We start from the raw sequence: 8,045 nt of genomic DNA on the forward strand, positions 1-8,045 counted from the left end.
AATTGCCCAAAATGCTATTGATTTCTAAGTTAGCAAATTATTTTTAAAACATTAAGATATTATTAAAACTATGCTTATTTCGCTTACGTCTTTGCACTGGTAACCGGTTGTTTGAACATGTAAAAAGCATTCTTTGTAAGCCTTAAATCTGATTTGACCTCATTCAAAAATCCTCAAACAAACCTTGCTTGCTAAACATATAAATTCACACTGAACTATGGCATCCCTGCAATGTTTTATGGGCCATTCGTTTTTTTTTTTTTCTTATTTGTTCCTTTTTACTGTTTTTTATAGTTTATTGGTTTTCCTCATTTTAATTTTTATTTAAACGTTTAGCTGAATGTTTTTAGTCTGATTTAAGCATTTATTGACTAAAGTATTTAAACTTGAAGTATACTGTTGATAAATTCTTGTTTTTTGGAGAGAAGTTGTATGCACATATGTATGTAGGGCTTGCTAATTGAGAATGCTACTGTGCAAAGTCACTCTTTCCTCTTTTGCTCTATAATACCACGCTTCACCAGGTGTTCATAAAACAATAATTGGCAGAGACATAGAACTGTGTGGCTATTCATTTTGAATAATCAGGTGGAGTCACAGTGTGGTAATTCTAATAACTAATAACAATTATTAAATTTGAAAAAGGTCCAGGTCATGGAATGATCATGACCTGCATGACTGAGAATCTTCACCAGCAATTATTAAAATTGTTAAAATTAATCTTTGGCATAATCATCCCCAAACCCAACCTACTGCTCAACAACAAAGATATGTATAGCTGGTAGAGAAATACTTCAAAAGACAAAAGGGGTTCTACAGAGTATTAACCCGAGTTAACATATAAACAAAAGAGCACAACACACTTCAGAACATTTTAAGTAGGAAAAAAATGTATTTTATATTGCAAAATTCCTTCTAAAATTCATTCAGTGGTTGCAAAGTCACAAAGTGTGAAACGGTTTAAAGGGGTTCTAGGATTTTGACAAGGTACTTTAAGGAGCTTCAAACCAAGATTATTCAACATTCTATAAATTAGTGACAATTTTTTTTTTAGGAATTTGGTAAGGACACTTGGTGTATTCATATTTCAGGCTAACATCAGGATCTTTCCTCATGTACTCACATCCGCAAATGGTTTTAGGTCTAGAGGTCAAAGGTGGAGGCAGCAATAATGATGAGAATGCCACAATTCATTTTGAAAATAACCAAACACTTCATTTTTCGTCTCTGTTGCCACATATCAGCAGAATGAGGAAAAGGAAAAAGAAAAAAAACTAATACAATGTCTCAATTCATAGAGCCCATACTGACTCAGAGGAAATAGCGAAGCCCACAACCAGCTGAATCTGCTATTTTTCAGCGTGGCTTTGCATCAGACAAAATGACTTTGTTGCACATCGTTGCTTAAATCCTGCCCAGAATGTCATAAATCTTTACAAATCTTGAAGACAAAGTCTCCATTTGGATATCATGACAGTGACAAACTGCATGGCCACTGTCTCATAATGACGTTTGACTGTCAACCCGGGCTCTCGTCCAAGAGGGAAAAGAGCTCACCATTATAATGCCAACATTAGCCTCATTCTGCCTATATTGGCCCTGGCTTGCAGTTATCCCCTGAGTTTGAAGTCACTGCATTGTGAGCTCTGTGTAAAGCATCTTCCCACCATCATGGATGTCCTCTAAATGTCGTGAAATAGTGCTGCAGTGACGGGTACAGTCTATTCTTTAGCTGAGGTAAAGCAGAAGTGCATAATTATCTCCGAAAACATCAGTTTTATGTACAAGAACACATTTTTATTGGGAGAGCACAAAGAGTTGCTCACATAATTTCTCTTTTTTTTCTAGTTTTAATGGTTAATGTGAAAAAAAATGTCACAATTGTAAACTTGTTAAAAGTTGCAGGGAATGTAAAATCCATCCATCCAGATATTGTTTCCTATGTCCAGCTGGTATTGGGCGCGAGGAGGCATACACCTTGGACAGGACACCAGTCCATCACAAGGCAACTTAGACACACAGGACAAAACCATACACACACTCACACCTAAGGGCAATTTGGACAGACCAATTAACCTTAACAGGCATGTTTTGGGACTGTGGGAGGGAGCTGGAGAAACCTGAGAGAACTCATGCATGCACAGCAAGAATATGCAAAACCCATGAATAAAGACCCTAACCCAGGACCTTCTTGCTGAAAGCCCTCATTGCTACTACCTGCACCACTGTGCAGCCATGGGAGTAAAAAAATGACAAATTAAATTGTGTTGTAGAAAAGGTTTTGGCTACAAGTTCTTAGACGTAAAAGAGCATCATTTCCATTGCAAATTCTCAACAAAGCTTCAAAACACAAATCACAAAGCCTTGTAAAAGCATTTCTACCACTTGAACGTGTTCTCATTTTATCATATATATTTTTGATATTGTATGTGATTGATAAAGTGGTGCATAGTTGTGAAGAGAAAGAAAATCAGTGATGTTCACATATTTGTCACCGGTGAGCCTCCACGCAACTCTCAAGCCTTTTGTTGCCTCCACAAGTTTTCTTTCAGGATTGCCCTGTCTTCAGCTCCATCAGTCTTTGCAGAACGTCAGACCACCATCCCTGAAGAAAAGCCATCTCACAGCATGATGCTGCCAACACCATGTTCCACCTATGGAATGGCTTCAGGATGATCTAGAGTGTTACTTTCTCCAGTTTTATAGTTTTATAACCCAACCCTGCTTTACATTTCTCCACAGCTTTATGTCTGGTCTGTCTGTTGTGTTCCTTGGTGTTGAAGATGTTTCTTCTCTTACGTTCTCCAACAATCCTCTGAGGTGTTCACATAACAGCTCATACTGAGATAAAATTACACTCACATGAACTTTAGTTATTAATTAAATGCCTTCTGAAAGCAGTTGGTTGTCTTGGGTGTATTTAGGAGAGTTAAAGTAAAGGTAGCTTATTTGTAAAAAAATAAATTACAAAAAAAAGTTACAGCCAAGTATCATTTTCATTTTACTTGCAATTATGTTATACGATTTGTATCGCTAAAAATCCTTTGAAACACATTGAGGTTTGTGGCTTTAACATGACAAAATGTGAAAAAGTTCAAAGGGTTAAAATATGTGCGTTGGTTGTCAGTACTTCTTTGGCTCAGTTTTCTACAGCTGAAACCTCAGCACCTACAGAATCAAACCCTTTGTTCTCTATATTCAAAACAGTGCAACAATGATTAATTTTCTCCTCACATTTTTCTCCCTTTTAGGTCCAAGGTCATATTTTATTCCTGTTGACTTGCACAAATCATGCTCTCTGTGGGTATTTAAATGTACCATTCTGACTACATTATACATTTGCCGTTTTTTTTTTTTTCTTGTGCAATTAGAAAAAGCCCACTGGGGCACACACACACACACACACACACACACACACACACACACACACACACACACACACACACACACACAGAGTTACATGGCTCCCCTACTAGCATACTCTTCAATCAATAAGCGTACTTATGAGCAGTGGCGAGAGACAACTGCATCGAATACATATGTCAGATATTCTTGTCAAAATAAGATGGCTCAGAGCCGTGACAGTTGGGGATAACAACGCTGGATATGGAACTCATTGTTCCTGCTATTGAGAGTAATCACTCCCAGCTTCTGAGCAGTGTGGCTAATATGGTGAATATACATGGTGTCATTATAAATTCACAGAATATGAAATAATGATTCAGATAAGAGTCAAAGTTAAAGCTCAGAGCAATAACTTGTGCTGAGCGGAACAGCAGGGGTGCACCATCGAGCTATCGCTTGCTCTCAGGGGTCGAATAAGGGCTTAGTCAGTCTGAAGCTGTCACCTTGAAAGCATGACTGACAATCCTGTAGTTTAAAACATTTGTTGTTTATGTTCTCATAAACGCCGTTTTAGAGTGTTTGTGATATTTTGCTAAATTTTTCATAGACAAAATTTCTTATTTGGGTTTAGATTAGCTTTAATTAATGGGGTGTTCACAGAAATAACAGCAGGATAGTTCTATGGCAGCAAAGTGTAACCTGTCTCTTTCTGTTGTACGCATAGAAGAAAATATGAAATAACCTTGACATATAGTAGCTGCATAGGTGTGACTACAAGCTGCTGAATTATATAAAATAGCCTTCTCCATTGTATAAGTGAGCTTAACCATTAGCCACAGTCATACCCTTTCATACCCAGACGTCCATGAGAGAATGACCCTCATTCTAAGTAACAACACATCTTGTCACGTGTATGTGTGTCACTTTTGAATCACATCCCAACATTTATACAGGGGATGTGTATTTGTTTTCCCAAATGAGTACCCCCAAGTGGTTTGATAATTATTAGTTGAATTAATCCGTAAATGGGTGCCCTGCGGTGGTGCTGTAATGAATTAGTTTTCATCAGTGCAGACAGAGTGTCTGCATAGTTAAGCGTGAGTTTGATCTGACTAGCAATTGCATAAATTCTGCAGCAGTGCTACAAAATATCTGTAGTTTAGTTTTTTTTGTCACACTTAAATGTCTCAGATCATCAAACTGATTTTAATTTCACAAAATGATAACCACATTGAATATAAAAAAGCTAATTTTAAATAAGCCAGTTAAGCAGTCCCTATTTACATCACCAATTCCCTGTGATTAAACTATTTTGGGTGGTTCAAATTAAACAGCCACATCCAGGTTTGTTTATCGCCTGACCAGCAGTATCAAGAAATCTCTTAATTGTGTTATGTAATAAAATTGCACATTGGACTGTGGCTCCCACCATGCAACACGATTTTGGACCCCAACCCATTGCACTGGTGACCACACTTTCCGAGGTGATAAAACCACCATGTGAACAAAGGCTTGTTACCTTTAAACGGCGCCAGCTGTGTCGAAGAGAACCTCATCTCAGCTGAAGATTCATTCACGTTTGGACATGTGTAGGACCCCGGTGATTGTTGTTTTGGTTTGACAAAACACCTACCCTTTGCGCTAGGATTGACAGAGAGGTCCTAGGACTTTAATCAGGTTGTAGCTTACAACTAAGGAGGAACAAGGAGTTTCTTCCCTATTTTCTGTCGACAGACGAGCGGTGTCTTTTTCCTTTTTTGGCCGTGCAGTTCATAAAGACCACTGAGACCCGCCCCCCCGCACAGAATGGAGGCCGACAAATCTTCCCCGCCGCCGGAGAAGGCGAAATGCAGTAGTGAGCCGAGTTATGGCCCGACGGCTCCCTCCACGGGAGCTGCACCAGGACAGAATCCTCTTTTATTTTTTATATAGAAACTGATATTTGCCTGGGCAGAATTTATTTAGAAATAGTTTAATCCTGATGTTTTTACTCCAGAAGGAATTGTTGGGCAGTCTTTGAATGCTTTACATGCTATGACTGAATTCTGGTGATAAGCTGCTGACTTTATTTCTTTTTATATGGTTGCTGTGAGACCACTACGCCAACGGTTGGTTATTATTGTGGATTTTAGTGTGTTCAAGTAGTATTAGTATTAAACCGAATAATTGTTGTAACAGGGAATCAATTAATTAATTAATTGTAACAATTTTGATCGTGGTCATCTGCGCCTTTTATATCAGTGATCAAGTTGATCTCTAAGAGTGAATCACCCCCTTTTTAGACAAGCCGAATATACATAAGAGACATTATTTTCCTTTGCTTGTGGTTAATGATTGGTGATTCCAAGTGCAATTATACTTAAAGGTTATTGACATTTACTGTTGGCAAGACTAATTCAGTCTTCCAACTGCCTATACATCCATCTTTCATGGTAAATAAGGTTAATAATTGTTAATTAATAAACCCAATTGCTAGTTATAATCATTAAAGGCTGGTAGCCGTTAATCACAACCATTTGGAAACATTTTCGTTGTCATTCCCTTAATTAGAATAACAAATTATCAATTATAATATGCAGTAACACAGGTTAAATTGCACAACAATTAAAACTTGTCTGACAACATGCAAATCTCAAAAAGCAACACACCTTTTATCCCTAATCTAAAGAAGTCATTGTCATTGACATCTATTGGTCGGCCTGTCATTTCAAAGGCTTTGGGACTCCAGTAAACCACAGTAAGAGCCTTTACCCAAAAATCGAGTTGTTAACCCACCAAAATCACTCCAAGAGTTAATTCATGAATTATCCAAGAGGTGATACAAAAAATACAACTGAAAACAACATTTACATCATTGTATGCCTACTTTGCTTCAGTTAAGATCAGAGTTCATGATTCAACAGTAAGACTGCGAAAAAATGGGATCAACAAACCAATGCTGATGGAAAAAAAAAAAAAAAAACAGAAATGTCTGTCTCACAAAAAAAATGTTTTGATCCAGAACACTTTTGAAACAAGAGTGAAATCTTTTGGAAGCTGGGAAAATTATGACAGAAAACCTGGTGGTGGTGGAGTGATGGCTGCATCTTAGGCTGCTTTGTCATAATTGATAGAATCATGAATGATCCTCTAGCAGATCATTTAGACAAGAATGCCCAGCTATTAGTTTGTGACCATAAGATCAAGCATACTTGGATTATGTAGCAGGACAATGATATGATGGACACCACCAAGTCCTCTTCGCAGTGAGTTGAAAGAGGTTTTGGAATGGTTTAATCAAACTCTGGACTTAGATCTGACTGGAGTTTTGTAGCCTGGCCATAATGCTTTGTAGTGGCTGCCCATGTTTAAAAGCCCTGTGGCTGAATTAAAATAATTAAGCAAAAAGAGAGCCCAAAGATTCCTTCACAATGAGGTAAAAGACTAATTGTCAAGTACTTAAAATTATTGATGGCAGTTAAGGATGGCACAACTACATATTAGGATTAGGGAGCAATTATTTTTGTTAAAATAGAGTTAGTTTGTTTTAATTTTAAAACCACACATAATTTTTTTCATGTTATAATTCATTTGCTAATCTGAAACAAGTGTGACAAAAAAGCAAAAATAGAAGAAATCTGCAGTAGGTCGAATCCTTTCACGGCACTGTATCTCAGAAGACCTAAAAAACCCCAAGAATAAACTTGATTTCAGGGTTTTCCTCCAGGTACTGTAGACTTCTATGACCCAACCTCAGATATAATAGCCAGTGGATGAATATATTACACAGAAAACCATCCCTCATGCACGAGCAGTCAAACGCCCAAAGAAGTTAAACATGATTGATTAGATCAGGAATTATGAGCTAATTAATTTGTATCACGGGAGACCCGTAAAGCAAATTCAGTGGCAGAAGAGAATAATGACATAAAAACAGAGGTTTTGTTAATTCCCTAGGATGATATGAAGCTCCAATGTAATTGGTAAATCAATCTAAATATTATATTATGGCCCTGTTCCATCCTGTTTTATGTAGTTTGGAGTAGTAGGGCTAGGCCAAAGATGAAACCTCTGCACAACCTGGATCTGTTCATTTGTGATTTATTTAAATTTGGGTCTTGTCATTGTAAAATAGATTTATATTCTATCAAAGACTTTTGTTTAGTCAGTTTAAAAGCCATAAAAGTACAAAGTTCATAACACATTCATATTTATGCATCATGACATTTTTGAAACCTCTCAGCTGTAACGCCAAGTGCCTGCAAAGGGTGCAAAGTTCCTTCAAAACACTTCTGGAATTTAAAAATAGGATCAGTAAAGTCAATTCAGAAGAGGATCTGAAGTGCAGCTTCTCATTATGGGTTGGACCTGTGTTTTTTACTCAGCTCAGTTCAACACAAGCTTCTTTTGCTCTCATATGAGGCTCTAAATGTCACTGTGTATTTGTCCAACAACTTTGTTTTGGGTTGTTTCGAGCAAGACAACACAAAATTGTAATGCAACCTCTGCTAGACTCTCAGAAGGCTATTGACCAGTTAGATCCATTTGTTGTGCAGCCATTTCAGACGTTGTTCATTTTTATCACATTACTTTGACAGAAATTGAATTTCCTCTGATGCATTTTTATGTTTCCTAAGTGCTGTTTTCTTCTCTCTGGGAGTATAGTGTTTCCTATGGAGTGGTGATGCAAAACACTTTAAAGGGGAAAAAAAAGTACCAAA

This window comes from Fundulus heteroclitus, chromosome 12 (assembly GCF_011125445.2).
Source record: "Fundulus heteroclitus isolate FHET01 chromosome 12, MU-UCD_Fhet_4.1, whole genome shotgun sequence".
NCBI lineage: Eukaryota > Metazoa > Chordata > Actinopteri > Cyprinodontiformes > Fundulidae > Fundulus > Fundulus heteroclitus.